Source organism: Xiphophorus maculatus, chromosome 16 (genome assembly GCF_002775205.1).
Source record: "Xiphophorus maculatus strain JP 163 A chromosome 16, X_maculatus-5.0-male, whole genome shotgun sequence".
Lineage (NCBI taxonomy): Eukaryota > Metazoa > Chordata > Actinopteri > Cyprinodontiformes > Poeciliidae > Xiphophorus > Xiphophorus maculatus.
This window is the reverse complement of record NC_036458.1, coordinates 15,899,694-15,917,268: the sequence shown is the minus strand read 5'-3', so window position 1 is coordinate 15,917,268 and position 17,575 is coordinate 15,899,694. Positions and strand designations below refer to the sequence as shown.

The following is a 17,575-nucleotide window of genomic DNA, read 5'->3' as shown; positions in this document are numbered from 1 at the left end:
TTTCCTGTCCACTCACTGTTAAATAAAGGCTTGCAGAACCAAAAAAACCCTTTTAAAACAATTTATTCAATTTACATCCCACAAAATCACACTTTCTGAATCCAGAAAAGTGTAATTGTTTTGAAGATTGAGTCCTGGAATATGAATGTATTTTTGTATTTTGGTCTTTCATATCAAAATAATTCGCTTTTTTGTCTGTCTTCATCTTTATTTTATTCTGTAAACATACCTACCTTCCTCATTTAACTCTGTTCAAAGACTTTTTTCAGTCATCATGCAGACCCCACATTTAGGTTATTCAGGCTATTTCCAGTAATAAATGTGTCAATGATGAACTCGATGATGCAGAAACCCCAGTGAGAGATCAGCCTCACATCAGAGATTTTAGCAGAGACGTTTCATCAGTTAAACCCACGCAGCATCAACAGGAAGCTGACAGAAACTAAACATCGGCTCAGTTTCACATGTACAGAAAATACTGTGGTTAGTTTGAGCTCCGCTTGAGTTTTCTCACCACGCAGTGTACATAATCATTTCATATCTGTTGACTTTTGTCACAGCAGGCTTACACAGCAGCTCATGTCTATTAATCAGATATTGTGTATTGTTCTCATTAAAAAGAGCCACATCCTTCATTTTGTGTTTTTGCTTTTTTTGCAGGTTTGGTGCAGTATAGCATTTCAGAGCAAAATTATAATCTTGAAAATTGCTTTCATTGTCTTTTCATTAAATGCTTCTTGACATCTTGAATGAAATTGATGCAATTAAAAACACTTTGAAACTAAAGTTGATCAAAAAATACTTAATGAAAAGATTCTGAACAATTTTATGACTTCTTGTTTCTTTTTACTTTGTGTCATGTGGGCTCACACATATGACCTGACTAATAATAAAAAAAATCTATGAAAGAAGCACAGAAAAAAAAGGGGAGCAGAATGATAACCTTCTACAGAATTAAATAACATAGTGAAACGCTGAATATATTTTCCATATTTATGTCAAGGTTGTTCTTGGATACTGTTTTTCATTTGGTGAGAAGTAAAACCTTACCAATTAAAGTAGCAACAAGCATTCGACTAATCTGGACGTTTAAAAACTAAAAGCTGAGATTGAAATGCTCTCTTGGTTTATATTACAGTCCTGGTTGTTCAAATCCCCCCCATACATGCAGGTATGTGTTACATTCACTGACCTCCAGTGAATGTAGGTCAAAGGTCTTTATTCTTTTTAGTTTCAGGTCTCAGACTGACACAGCTCTCAAAGTGCCAGCTCCCTTTTCCTGGGCCTTGACCTGATTGTTATGCTGCCTGATGAGAGTATGTAATAAGTATAGGTCTAAAAGGAAAATGTTTGTTTTCATAGTGGAAGCTCGTAGGGGTTCGCTGAAATTTTTGTTTCAATATTTAAGCTTAACGCTTCCTTGAGTTGATTAGCTTTTGCCTCAGTTAAAAATTAAACCCTTTTTCCATTTAGTGGAATAAAGGACACAAATCTTCACAGTTTTCATTGCACTGGTGACATAAAAATACTTTAGTGATATTTCAACAAACATAACACAACTACAAGGAAATGTTCTTTTTTGGCTGAAAGAAAAATCCTGATACAGTAAAAAAGGCAAATTAAAATGTACAGATATTCCAAAACAATTCAGAAAAACACATCTTCCAATCAGCTGAATTATTATATACCGGTATATATATATATGTGTATATATGTAGCTGTATCTTTGAAAAAAAAAAAAAAAAAATAAAAAAAAAATATATATATATATATATATATATATATATATATATATATATATATATATATATTCAAAGATACAGCTACATAAATCATTTAATGAAATTACATACAAATGTGTAGTTATTTTGTCTGGAGAGTTTAAATTAATCTCCTGTTTTGCAAGATTATATACAAGACAGGCCAAAGAACCACATATGATTGGCTCGTCTGTCATTATGCAAATTAAACATTTTACTCTATAGGCTTGATCTCACAATATCAGTCAAAGACAAACAGAAACGTTCATCAGATCATCGACACCAACATGTTGTCTGTAACTCTGCTGCTTTTGGCTGCTGGATCCAGTGAGTCTCAGTGAGACAAACATTTACAGCATGATCACGTCACATCGATGGTTTACAGCTCAATATTAAATGTTTCTTCCATAGGTGTGAAGTGTCAGCAGCTGACTCAGCCAGCCTCTGCGAATGTGCAGCCAGGGCAGCGTCTGACCATCAGCTGTCATGTGTCTTATAGTCTGAGCACCTGGACACACTGGATCAGACAGCCTGCTGGGAAAGGACTGGAGTGGATCGGTTACACATGCAGTGGATGCACTCCAATCTACAAAGATTCTTTAACAAACAAGTTCAGTTTTACAGTGGATTCTTCCAGCAACTCCTTCACTCTGAATGGACAGAATCTACAGCCTCAGGACTCTGCAGTGTATTACTGTGCTAGAGGCCCCACAGTGACACAACACATCTGCAGAGCTGACAAAAACAACCCAGAGCCTGGAGCCCTATAACATGGAGCCACCAGTGGAGGCGCTCTAAATCCACAAATAAATTTAGGGCCAATTCTCTTCACCAGTACAATTGAATGTTACTTTAAAATGTTGGCTGAATATGGTTTTGTTATTTGTGTTTTTACAGCAACAGCACATATACAAACAAGCAAACAGCAGCATGTTACTTAATAGAAGCCTAAGGGATCTTTAAAAAAGTTATTACTGGAATTATTAGATTATTTTAATTGTGCTACGAATAAAAAAGAAAAAGAAAACATAATGTAGACTTCACCTAATTATGTTATTTTGATCTCACAAATATTTTGTCAATAATTAGCTTTCTTCAATATATGCTTTTTTAACAAACAGATCAATAAATCTATGATTTCAATTGTAAAAAGCCATTTGAAAGGCAGCGTGGCATCTACAAAAAACTTTTCAGTACTGACAAAATTGACAAACATTTGTTTCTTTAAATGAAATACTAATGCAAATATCAGATTTCAGACCTCCCACTGTGTGTCTGCCTTCTTCATTAATGGGACGAACTTCAGTCACACCTTTAGAATCAAGATGATGTTCAGACTGTCTCTTCTGCTGGCAGTGATCTGTCTGCCATGTAGGTTGCATCATACTGTTACTAGATCTGCTAAATTTAGTTTTCATGTAATTTATGTGTTTTTATTCCTTGTCTTTTGTCAGGTTCTAACAGTCAGTCTCTGGAGTCCATTCCTTCCACCTCAGTGGTGAAAAGGCCTCAGGAAGTTCTCAGTCTGTCCTGCAGAGGATCTGGATTTGATTTCAGTCAGTATGGAATGCACTGGATCAGACAACCAGCAGGAAAAACATTGGAATGGATGGGTGTTATTTGGTATGATGCAAGTAAAACAATTTATTCAAGCAGTGTTGATGGACGTATAGAAATCACCAGAGAAAACAGCAACAGCATGGTGCATCTAAAACTGTCAAACCTGAAGCCAGAGGACTCTGCCATGTATTACTGTGCCAGAGCCACACAGTGGTTACTGTAGGTGCAGAGGTTATACAAAAACTCCTCACTCCTTGAGCACACGACCAACACAGAAGCTGATAGTGGTTTGTGATTTCCTGTTTTTCACGCTTTTTCCAGTTAAATATGTGGTTTAACAGAAAAAAGTATCTTTTCCTATTTCATTGGTTTTCAGAGAATGTTTAACAACAATGGATCAGAGAGAAAACCGTTGAAAAAAACAAAAATCAAAGTATTAATTTTTGTATTTTGTCACCCTTGCAAGGCTTTCCAAAGTCTGCTTCCCTCCTTCCAGTTTCATTCTTGAGTCTCTTACCTCATGTCCTCCTTCATGTCTCATCTGCTTCCCTGTGATGGTTAGACTGATTTGTCATTCAGGATTTTTGTATTTAGATCTATTGAAGGTGCAGCCATTACCCACAATCTATACAGTAATGCCACTGTAATAAAGACATCCCAAATTAAATGTTCAGCTTTCTTTTTCAGTTTTCTTTTTGTCAAATTTTATTATGTAACTTTAGGGCTTTAATTGTTCACTGAATCTATTCAACAACATTTGTTTTTGCTGAAGTGAATAGAATGTTATATTAGGCTTTTAAATAAGTGGACGTCAAAAAGGAAAACCATGGCTTGATTGAATAATATTTATTGAATATGTCAAGATATCTTAAACTATTTAAAGGGTAGGAAAAAGATGATTGTCAACTACTTGGGCAGGCTTTTTGTTGAAGCAAAAAACAATCCAAAAGTTTTATGAAATCTCTGTTTAACAGATTTTATTGTGAATGTATTTAAACAAAAATAATTTATTTACATGTAAACAGCACTCAAATTATTTCGTGCAGACATTTTTTTAATGTTTATGAGCTTTAACATATCTGCTATACATGAAAGCGTCAATAGCAGTCTACTACAAAACTTGGCTACCTGATGAGAAGAAGATTCATGTATTCAGGTGATTTGGAGGTGAAATATACCTAAATCATGCAAGACAGAGGTCTTTATTTAATTCCACCCAACAGCAATTGCAAAAGTGATCATCTGTACTGCCAAAGCCTTTCAGCATCTATGCAAAGTTAACTTCCTGTGTTTTCATCCCACTGAGTTTAAATTCAGTAGAAAAGAAACTCCCATCAGATCACCTTCAACACCAACATGTTCTCTTTATCTCTGCTGTTGCTTCTGTTGGCTGCTGGATCTCGTGAGTCTATAAATGAAATTTAAAGAATTTAAATTTTTCTTTTGGTTCACAGTTGAAAATGTAAAATGTTTTGTGTCCACAGATGTGAAGTCTGAACAACTGACACAGCCTGCCTCCTTAGCTGTGCAGGCAGGTCAGCATCTGACCATTACCTGCCAGGTCTCCTTTTCTGTCAGCACCTATCGAACAAATTGGATCAGACAGCCTGTTGGAAAAGGACTGGAGTGGATTGGTAGCGCACACATTGGATATCCCACGTTTTACAAAGATTCACTAAAGAATAGGTTTAGTATGACCTTACAGGATTCCAGTAAAACAATGACCCTTAATGGACAGAATATGCAGCCTGAAGACTCAGCTGTGTATTACTGTGCCAGATACGACCACAGTGACACAAACAAGCAGCAGAGCTGAACAAAAATCCCACATGAAAAATGTTTACTAGGCTCATTGGTCACAATAAAGGAAAGCCACTACAGACAAGAAAGATAATTGTCAAATGTAACTAGTTTACACTTATTTTAAATATTTAAAAATATGTATCTATGGATTTTATAGAAATGTCAAAATTTTCATTCATTTAGCTAGAATGTTCTCAAAGTAAATTTTATCCACAATATACAATCATTTTAGCTGAGTGTAGTCTGTAAGAAGCAAAACAACACCAACCAACTGCGGAGATATAAGACATTGGCACCTGAATAAGAGTATTATTACTTATTTAGAGGAGAAGGTCTGATTTCATTATTGTATTTGATGCTCTCTTCTCAGGTGGACATAAAGTTAAATTCTAAATTGATTTATAAAACTATTAAAATAAAACTCTCCTGGACATATAAGTAATCCAAATACATAAAATTGTAAATCCATCTTTATTTTCACAGCACTACCATCACATTACTTACACTCAAATAGTTTTCATATGAAATATTGTATTCAAAATACAAAAATATATATTTTTTATATATTATATAAAAAATAATATATTGTTTTACTATTGCTTTACAATAAAATAAATGAAAGTGAATCTTTCAGTCTGCTTACCTTCTTATTTGTCAATATATTTTCTTCTGTAGTAAAACATCATAACACATTTAGTGCCACCGGAACATTTATGTGAAACATGAATGAATAGGACTAAAACATGGGTAAATTGATTTTTTTTTTCTACTCCATAAAAATATTATTATTTCTCATCTTAATATTATTAATAGCATATAATGCAGTGACAATATTTGTTATTTTATTTTTGTCCCCAAAATATATTTTCATTTGAAAGCAGAAGTTGCCATGACAATCTTTCATTTGGCCTATTAAGCAGAAAAAGACAAAGGCTGGAACATAATAACAAGGGCACAAAATCTCAATATATGAACTCAGATCAAAAAGTTTCTGTCAAAAGTCTCAGTGAAAATGACAAAGTTCTGAATCCACTCATAGGTTTGTTCTGTAGCTTTATCTTATTTAAACAAAAATGTGTTTCTACCAATATTCTGTTACAAATATACATTTTGTAATTTGTGACTGGGTGGTCTGTTGTTATGTAAATGAACCTTCTGGTATAAACAGTCAACCTCGTGCTGCCTGTCATAGAGGAACAGACACTTCCATTGGATCATCTTCAACACCAACATGTTCTCAGTATCTCTGCTGCTGCTCCTGTTGGTTGCTGGATCTTGTGAGTCTCACTGAGACACACATTATGCTGACACACATATATGTTGGTGATAAACTTTAATTAATTTATTGTTGTTATCTACAGGTGTGAAGTGTGAACAGCTGACACAACCAGCCTCTTTGACTGTGCAGCCAGGTCAGACTCTGACCATCAGCTGTCAGGTCTCTTATTCGTTGACCAGCTATCACACTGGTTGGATCAGACAACCTGCAGGAAAAGCTCTCGAATGGATGGGAATAATTTGGACTGATGGAAGTAAGGATTATGCCAGCAGTCTCCAAGGTCGTATAGAAATCACCAGAGACACAAATAAGAAAATAGTAGATCTGAGACTGTCTACCATGAAACCAGAAGAGTCTGCTGTGTATTACTGTGCCAGACGCTCACTGTGGTTAATATGAACAGAGAGACCGTACAAAAACTCCTTACAGTGCAGAAGTGACATTAACCTGAATATAAATACTCAGCATCATGGTAAAACTATCAGTGATGCTGTGGTTTGAGATTTCCTGTTTCTTAGCTTCGTTGGCAGGTGGTTCAACAGAAACAATGTTTTTATTTCTCATCTTCAGTCAGGTGCCAAATGTGTATTCAAAATATTTTTTGTATGAGCCAAAATTTATGAAACAGTTCTTTTATAGAAGAATGTTCTTATTTTTCTCAAAGCATTTTAATTGCCTTAGCATTGTATTTTTGATTTTTGTAGCTTAGTAAGAAAATTTCTTTTCCTACTAAGAAAAAATATGATAAAATATGGTGGTAAATGCTAGTTTGGTTTCAGCTGGGAGACTCATTAAAGACAATGGAGCTTGGCTATTGTTGAATTAAACAGACAATTCACATCTTACTTTGCAACTAATTAGCACGAGCATACTGGAAGAGATTTCAGATTTTGTCAGGGAGATCCTTTTCTACTTTCTAAAAAGGCCATGCATATTAAACGTGACATGAAATAAAGACATGAGGTGGATATTAAACTGATTATGAAGTGTCCATTAAACATCCAGATAGAATGAGGGTTTTTAGGGGACTCAACAAAGAACAAAGAGTAACTCCCTCCTCAGGAAACTTTCATGAATAAAAACACTTTTAAGAAATATGGCTGTGGCAATTATTAATTAATAATAGAAAATATTTGTGTTACTATAGCGCAGCATGGTGGCATTGTTGTTCCTACATAGCAACATAGTCAAGGGTTTAAGTACCAACCACAGTGGGGGTAGGCATACATCGTCTTCATGGGCTCAAGTTTTCCCCTAATTGAAACAATTAAAATGACCTTAGTCATGACTGAGTAGATCAGTGGTTACTTATTTCATGTGTTGCCCTGTGATGGACTGGGGATGGCTCATGAGTCTCTTGGCTTCTCTCATATTGAGTTCATAGTCATATTAAAATTGAATCCTGAAGGAAATTATATTTGCTTACAAATGTTGTTTTTATTGCAGAAAAAGAAAACACTAAGATCATAATAAAACCTGCAAACTGCTGTAATATCAATAAAACTAGTACTCAAACTTGAAAAAAACCTGAAATCATGTATGTCAGACTCCAGGTGATAGGATACGATGTAGCAATCAACTTAAAAAATAAATATATATATATATATATATATATATATATATATATAATATATATATATATATATATCTATATAAATATATATATATATATATATATATATATATAGATCGATATAGTATATAGATATATATATATATATATATATATATATATATAATATACAATATATATCTATATATATATAGATATATAGATCAATAATATATATATATATAATATATATATATATATATCTATAATATCTATATATCTATATCTATCTAATCTATCTATATATATATATATATATATAAATATATATATATATATATATATATATATATATATATATATATATATATATATATATATATATATATATATATATATATATATATATATATATATATATATATATATATATATATGTATATATATATATATATATATATAGATATATATATATTTCAACGGAATATAATATAACATTCTGTATTGTAATGTTAGCCTATAAAAACCCTGCAGAACTCCCATCAGTCATATCTATGATTAATGCAGGCATCTGTTATTCCTGTTGCATATATTGTTTTTCAGCGTTTTACTCCTCCCCCCACATTTCCACTCTCTAGACCCTCATTTTGCATAAACCTGCTATAAAATGCAGCAGGAGAGAGTTAACAGGATGTCTGTTTCATCTGCCAACATGATTTGTGCTACTCTTTTCATGCTCCTAATAACTGCAGGTGAGTTTTTAAGATGTTCTTTAGAGAGAAATTGATTTTTTTATTACATTCATTATAATTTCTGATTTTTTATTTTTTTTAACCAGGTGTGAAGTGTGAGCAGCTGACACAGCCAGCGTCTATGACTCTGCAGCCAGGTCAGACTCTGACCATCAGCTGTCAGGTCTCTTATTCTGTTACTGGCTACTGGACCCACTGGATCAGACAGCCTGCAGGAAAAGGACTGGAGTGGATTGGAAGAGCAGTTGGATCTGCAACATACTACAAAGATTCCCTCAGAAATAAATTTAGCATTTCTACAGTTTCCTCCAGCAACACAGTGACTCTGAATGGACAGAATGTGCAACCTGGAGATTCTGCTGTGTATTACTGTGCAAGAGAGACACAGTGACACAAACCATCTGGAGAGCTGTACAAAAACACCGTGATAGTTTCCTATCAACCAGATGAGGCGCTCTTAGACCACTTATTTCAAAACAAATCAGAAGTAGCAGCCTTTCATTGTATGGATTTAAAAATATCCAAATGTTTTAAGTATACTGCAGAATAAAACTTGAAAACAATTATAACAGAAATAATTATGACTTAAATTTCCTCTCTATCCTTCTAGGATATGTTTAATCTAACTTTTTTCCCTAGGGTTGTTATCTTCAGGACAGTATTTTATGTTGTCATTTTGTTCAGTATGTTATCCGTAATTCATATTTTATGTAAATAGGAATTGATAGAGCAACGTCATGAGCAACGTCTCTCCACTCTATTATAGTGAAAAGGGATTGACATACATTACTACTTCTTCCTATTTTTTGGGTTTTCCAACAGGTTGTGATGACTTTGGCCTGTCGCTGTCATTTGTCGCTCCCCATATACTTTGTGATGCCACACTGGCACAAACAGCAGAGATATACAAAAACATACATGTTACATGCTATCAGTTCTAAAACAGAGGAGATGCTCTTGGATCACTGATGATTTAAAAAAACTCAGAAAAGTCAAGGTTATTTTATTTATTTATTTTTGTCTTTATCAAAGATATAGTTGCACTAATCATTGCATAATCACATGCAGTATTGGGCATTAAACCACATACTAATAATCAAGCATTACAGCAGGCTAGGGGTCCTAAGATCCAGGCTTTGATAGCCTGTGTCCTGCAACTTTCACATGTGTCCCTGCTCCAATTCTCCTGGATTAAATGACTGACTCACTTCCTCAGTGTAGTCAAGTTGTATAGAGTCCTGCTAATGACCTCATTATTTGACTCAGGTGTGTTAAAGCAGTGTACTGCATTACATCGTCCCTCAAGGCCTGGATTTGAGGATTATTGGTTTAATGGAACGGCATTTGATCCAAACAAATTTAAATTTCTTATTGGTTTGTATTTTCCAAGTATGTCTGTGTAAAAATACAACTCATCACCACACAATTACAAAGGAGAAATAATGTTTAGATATTGTAATAAATTGATTTTTACACAACTCATTATAGTCAAATGACATATTCTGTTGTATTTCTCATTCCACATTGAAAAGCAGTTTTATTTATTTTTCAAATGATATTTTTTTATTTTTTAAAAAATATTGTTTTTAATACCTGTGGAATGACAAATGCCAGGGCATCTGTATTTTATTAATATCCATAAAATCTTTCCTTTAAGATCCGTTTGCAGTTGAACATCACAGTGAAGATGCTACCACTGAAAAATTGATATGATAGAGGATTCCATTGGGATTTAAACAATAAATAAAATTTTTATGTTCTATAAAATTTTAATTAGCAACAACAGGTTGAAACAATACATTCATTTGTATAGTTTGCAGGCATTGTAGCTGAGATAATTCTCACCATTTTTCCTAAAATCTGATTGGGTAGTCGGTCATCATGCAAAGTAAAACTGCTATAAAAAGTCAGTGCTGTCAGTCAGAGGAACAGAAGCTTTCATTGGATCACTTTCAACACCAACATGCTCTCTGTGTCTCTGCTGCTGCTGGCTGCTGCATGCTGTGAGTCTCCCTGAGACACTCACATTATGCTGAGACACACACATATTGGTGATGCACTTTAATTAATTTATATTGTCATCAACAGGTGTGAAGTGTGAACAGCTGACACAACCAGCCTCTTTGACCGTGCAGCCAGGTCAGACTCTGAGCATCAGCTGTCAGGTTTCTTATGATCTATCCAGCTATTATACACACTGGATCCGACAACCTGCAGGAAAAGTACCTGAATGGATGGGTGTTATTTGGGATGATGGAAGTAACGACTATGCCACCAATGTCAGAGGGCGTATAGAAATCACCAGGAACACGAATGAGAAGATTGTGTATCTCAGTCTGTCTGCCATGAAACCAGAAGAGTCTGCTGTGTATTACTGTGCCGGAGACACACAGTGGTTAATGTGAGCAGAGAGGCTGCACAAAAACTCCTCACAGAGTAGAAGTGATATTAGTCTGAATACAAATACTGAGCATCATGTTCAAACTGTTGAAGTTGTTTTGGTTTGAGATTTCCGGTTTTAAGCTTCATCAGCAGGTGGTTCTGCAGAAACAGTCCATATTTCACATCTTCAATTGTGTATCAGATATGAAACTGAATAGAATGAATTAAAATGGGCCCAGATTCATAAAACTGCTTTTTTAATAGGAAAAGGTTTTTATTCTTCTTCTCAATCCATTTTCAAGAGCTTAGCATTGTATGTTTGATTCTTATAGCAGCATATTAAAGGCATTAAATTACTGATGTTATTGTACATATTCAATAAATTAGAATATTATTGAAAAGTCAATTTGTTTCAGTAACTTCATCACCAAATGAAAAACATTATATAGAGATTACTCAGACAAAGGCTGAGTAATCTCTATATAATGTTTAATTCTCTTAATAATGATGACCTTCTGCTAAAAGCTGCTGAAAACCTGACACTTAAAATTAAAAACAAATATGTTGTATTCATGAAAAGCATGTTTAATGCCTTCTTAGAGGTTGATATTTTTAAAAGGTGCTTTCAATCTGACATATGAGACTCATTGGGAAGTATGTTATAATTCACTGAATATAACTGTAAATGATAGCTTGGTTTCAGTTTAATGCTACTCATAATGTAAGCACAGTACATTTAAAAACAAAAAATAGGTCACATTAAAACCATACATATTGTACAATCTAAATATTTTATTGTATTGCATAAAATATATATATAAAGAAAAGATTAACAACATCCGAAGAAAACAAATGTGAGAAGAACAGAGCTGCTAAACTGAAACTGTCACATAATATGATCACATGCTACTTGCTCTCCTCCTATCTACTATATAAATGCGACAGTGTGGAGTTGATTTCATAGGATGTCTGTATCATCAGTCAACATGTTTTGTGCTGCTCTGTTCCTGCTCCTTGCAGCTGCAGGTTAATTTCCTACAATTTATTTCAGTCAGTAATTTATTAACTTTAAACATTTACTCATAATTTCTGACAACATTTGTTCTTACCAGGAGTGAAGTGTGAACAGCTGACACAGCCGGCTTCTGTGACTCTGCAGCCAGGTCAGACCCTCACCATCAGCTGTCAGGCCTCTTATTCTGTTAGAAGCTACTACACACACTGGATCAGACAGCCTGCAGGAAAAGGACTGGAGTGGATTGGAAGAGCAGCTGATGGATCAACAACACACTACAAAGATTCTCTCAAGAACAAATTCAGCCTTTCTGCACACTCCTCCAGTAACACAGTGACTCTGAATGGACAGAATATGCAGCCTGAAGACTCTGCTGTTTATTACTGTGCGAGAGAGCCACAGTGACACAACCATACAGCGCAGCTGTACAAAAAATCCTTTGAGCCTGAGTACATGTATTTTTACTTCTCGCCCACAGGAGGAGCTCTTAGGCCATTGAGTGTCATGATTATTTCAACCAAATGTCTTAAATATATAACAAGTACATCTTTATTCAGATTACATCAGTTAAAATTTTAATAAAAGATTGTAACTAACATTTATAAAATTGAAACGGTTCATTACAAATTAAACATGTCTTTGTAACAGAGCAATGTTGTGCTTAAAAACAGAACATTGAATGTAACATCTTTCTTCTTGATTAATATCGAGGTCATATACATCATTCTCTGTAACAATAAGTCACAGCGTTCTAACATTAGTTCATGCATATTGTTCTACTGCAAAAATCCATGAAAAATCAATAGAGAGAACGAGTATATTTGGTTAATGAAAAATATTTATATCATGTGTTGTAGAACATTTATTGTCTTTCTCATAAAGTGTAAAGAGGAATGGAGAAAAATATAGCAATATTATAAAGTCAAAAATAGGTCAGTTTTATGAATATAGAAATAATCTCAATCTGCATCCTGTTTAAAAAAACATTTCCTGCTGAGCTGTTAGGAGTAAGATAATCATTTATGATTGGCTAGTCGGTCATTAGGCAAATTACATGTCATGCTATTTAAAATTGATCTCATCCTGTCAGTCACTGTCAGAGAAGCTCTCACTGGATCATTTTCAACACCAACATGTTCTCTATATCTGTTCTGCTGCTGCTGGCTGCTGGATCCTGTGAGTCTCTCAGAGACACTCACAGTATTCTGACACACATATATTGATTGTACACTTTCATTAATTTGATGTTGTCATCAACAGGTGTGAAGTGTGAACAGCTGACACAACTGGCCTCTTTGACTGTGCAGCCAGGTCAAACTCTGAGCCTCAACTGTCTGGTCTCTTATTCTGTCACCAGCTATGGCACACACTGGATCCGACAACCTGCAGGAAAAGCACCTGAATGGATGGGTGTTGTTTGGAGTGGTGGAAGTAACGACTATGCCACCAATGTTCAAGGACGTATAGGAATCACCAGAGACACCACTAAAAACATTGTGTATCTGACGCTGTCTACCATAAAACCAGAAGAGTCTGCTGTGTATTACTGTGCAAAAAACACACAGTGGTTAATGTGAGCAGAGAGGCTGTACAAAAACTCTCCACAGAGCAAAAGACATGAGTGTCATCAGCAAGCAATGTGGTTTTTGATCATTTCCTGTTTTTCCAGAATTCTGTCCACATATGTGTATCGGGTTTTAATTTATGTAAAGTTTAATAATTTTTTTTTAAATTTCATTTGCCCAATGATACAGTGGATAACAATGTCTGAAATATAAGAATATCGGGAAAATAAAGCTCATCATATAAACTTTAATCAAAGAAGTTTTTTCTTCCCATAAAATCTCAAGAAATATGACAGTTGCATCAACCTACTCAGTTACCAGAGGAACTACACCCTGTTTAACATAAACAAACATACAACCTGCCAAGCATTGTGTTGCTTCAGATCTGTTTGTGATTGGATGGTTTGTCATTTCTCAAATGAATCATGGTGTTATAAATAGTCAGTGTCATTCTAACAGTCACAGAGCAACAGCTATTTTCATTGGATCAAGTTCAACACCAACATGTTCTCTGTAGCTCTGCTGGTGCTGCTGGCTGCTGGATCCTGTGAATCTCACCAGGACAGTACCATTATCTCTTTACACTCTTACTGACGATACTCTTACATGTATTAAACTTTCTCATTAACAGGGGTGAAGTGTGAACAGCTGACACAGCCATCTACTGTGACTCTTCAGCCAGGTCAACATCTGACCATCAGCTGTCAGGTCTCTTATGATGTGAGCACCTGGACACACTGGATCAGAGAGGCTGCAGGCAAAGGACTGGAGTGGATTGGTTATATGTGCTCTGGATGCGACGGAAATTACAAAGATTCTTTAAGGAGCAAGTTCAGCATTACAGTACATCCACCCAGTAAAACAATGACTCTGAATGGACAGAATATGCAGCCTGAAGACTCTGCTGTGTATTACTGTGCCAGGCAGAAACCATACAGCCACAGTGAGATGGACAAGCTGCAGAGCTGTACAAAAATCCCTCAGCCTACACACACGTATGTTATGAAATGACCAGCGGAGGCGCTGTATCAACACTAATGACTCCAAGAAAGATTATCTGACAAATGTCTTAGGTATTCCAGTTGGAAAATTTAAAAATTCTACTTTTCTCAAATAATTTCAGAGGGAAAAATGCTGTTGAAAAAAAGACAAATTATCATTAAATAAATAAATAATAATATATTTTTTTATTTTATTCATTTCTTATTTTTAATGAATAATGTTGAATTTAGTAGCATCTAAATTCAACACTATAAATTAAGGACTTGATCTGTCAATTACACTTTCATCAGATTATCTTTTGTTTTTATACATATCACTACAGTCTCATTGATATTACATGTTGAACATCAACAGGGGTGAAGTGTGAGCACAGAGTTCAGATTCTGACCACCATCTCTTAGGTATGTTATTAATGTGAGCAACGATCACACACACTGGATCGAGCGACTGGCACAAAAAAACACTCAGGGATTTTGGAAGCAACTCTTATGCCGACATTGTCTAAGGTCTTATAGAAATCACCTGCGTGTGGGTACTATAAAACCAGAGAACGCCTGCTGAGTATTACTGTGCAAGAAACACAGTGATTAATGAGCAGCAAGGGCTGTGCAAAAACTTTGTACAATGTTGAAATTGCATTAACTTGCATAGAATACTGAGCATTGTGTAAAAATAAACAAGCTGTGGTTTGTGATTTCCTGTTTTTTAGCTTTAGCAACAGCTGGTCCAACAGAATGTTTTATTATAAACTTTAGTCATGGATCAGATGTGTAATTGAAACACTACATTTAATTTGAGTCTGAATTCATAATATATTTTTGTTTTTATATAGAAGAAGGGTTTTATTACTTTTCTTACAAATTGTTTTGGTAAATTATATTTTGGCTTCAGGTGGGACAATAAATAAAGACAGTACACATTGGCCATTGTTGAATTAAACAGTTAATTCATATTAATTCTAACTAAATTCATACATAATTTTCACCAGCATACTTGGTGAGATTTGACATATTGTCAGGGAGATCAATGTCTATTTTCTAATTAAAAATTATTATAATTTCTAACTTGACATGAAATGAGGTTGATAAGGGGACATATCCAAACATTAAACTGATGATTACACATATACATATTTTCCAAAGCATTGTAAGGACTATCAGTAAAAGTAGAAAGAGTAACACCTTCTTCAGGAGACTTTCTTAAATGTAAAACTCTTTCTATTTGTCTGCTGGTGGTTATTGTCAAATAAAGCTAAAAAATGTATGTGTGCATTACAGAGGACAGCATGATGGTGTTATAGGTGTTTCTTCATACCTCAGGGTTATGGGTTTAAATTGCCCAGACGCAGGGTTAACCATGGGCTATCTTCTGAGGATCCACTTTTCTGATTTTAAATGAAACTATTAAAATATCCTACTGCGTGTCTGCATTGCCCTGTGATGGACTGGTGACCTCTCATCTACTGAGAAAATCATTATATTTAATATAAATGCTGAAGGAAATTACTCTTGCTTACAAAACACTGTTGTAAATATAGTAATATTATAGAAAATAATAACACTGTATTAAACACTGTATAAAAAAACAAACTCTAAAATCATTGAAAATGCCAATTAAGCTAGAAATTATCCTCAAGTTTTGTACATCAAGCTTTTAATTTTTTTTATCCAATATTGCCTCATATTTTTCCTTGACTCATGCAAGGCCAGTAACATAATTCTGATGCATAGCATCAAAAAAGTCAAAACATTCTGCCATAGAAAATAAATTTGATGAGTCTGTTAACCTTTTTTGTGAATATTTTTTTTTGATATAACAAGGAAAAACATTAATGATAAATTAAATAGGTTATTCCTACTGTCTTCGGTTGTTAAAGGAGGAACAGGAGCAAGACAGGAATATTGAAAAAAAAAGAGAAAAAAGAAAAAACAACTCATGCATATAACAACCAAATTGGGTCACTTTTATACATCCATTCAGACAAATGAACTAAGGGGTAATCTGTTTGAAAAAAACTACTAGTTTCCTGCTGTGCTGTTAGCATATAATAGGAATTGATGATTGGCTGGTTTGGTCATTAGGCAAATTAAATGGCATCCTTTAAATGACATGTTCTCATCTTGTCAGTCACAGAGAAGTTCTCATTGGATCACCTTCAACAACAACATGTTCTCTGTAGCTCTGCTGTTGCTGCTGGCTGCTGGATCCTGTGAGTCTCAGAAATATTCACATTATCCTGATGCTATGTTCTTACTGGTATTACTCTTTGATTAATTTCATGTTGTCATCTACAGATGTGAAGTGTGAACAGCTGGCACAACCAGCCTCTGTGACTGTGCAGCCAGGTCAACCTCTGACCATCAGCTGTCAGGTCTCTTATTCTGTGAGGAGCTACCAGGCACATTGGATCAGACAGCCTGCAGGAAAAGGCCTGGAGTGGATTGGTTACATGTGCACTGGATGCACAGGAGCTCGCAAAGATTCTTTAAAGAGCAAGTTCAGTATTACAGTAGAAGAGTCCAGTAAAACAGTGACTCTGAATGGACAGAATCTGCAGCCTGAAGACTCTGCTGTGTATTACTGTGCCAGATACGACCACAATAACACAAATAAGCAGGAGGGCTGTACAAAAACCTCTCAGGACCTGAACACATAACTACCAGGGGAGGAGCTGTAAAACCACTAATGACTCCATTGCAAATTATCTGTCAAAGTCCTTGATAATTATTATGGAAATGTTTTAATTTCACTTGTTTTATTTTGTTTTCCAATCCAACATACAATTATTAGCACACTATAAAAACAAAGACTGTTGTTTTAGATTTACTGTTTCAAAACCCTTGAAATAGCAGCTCAGCAGAAAAGAAAAACAACTCTTGTATTGAATTGATTTGTGTGATTTGTT

At 34.7% G+C, this 17,575-nt stretch overlaps 1 protein-coding gene across 1 annotated transcript in view; it reads left to right on the top strand.

Moving 5' to 3' along the window:
* LOC106700343 overlaps positions 1-17,575 on the top strand; it is a 245,212-nt gene that overhangs the window by 86,946 nt on the left and 140,691 nt on the right. The window lies entirely within an intron of this gene.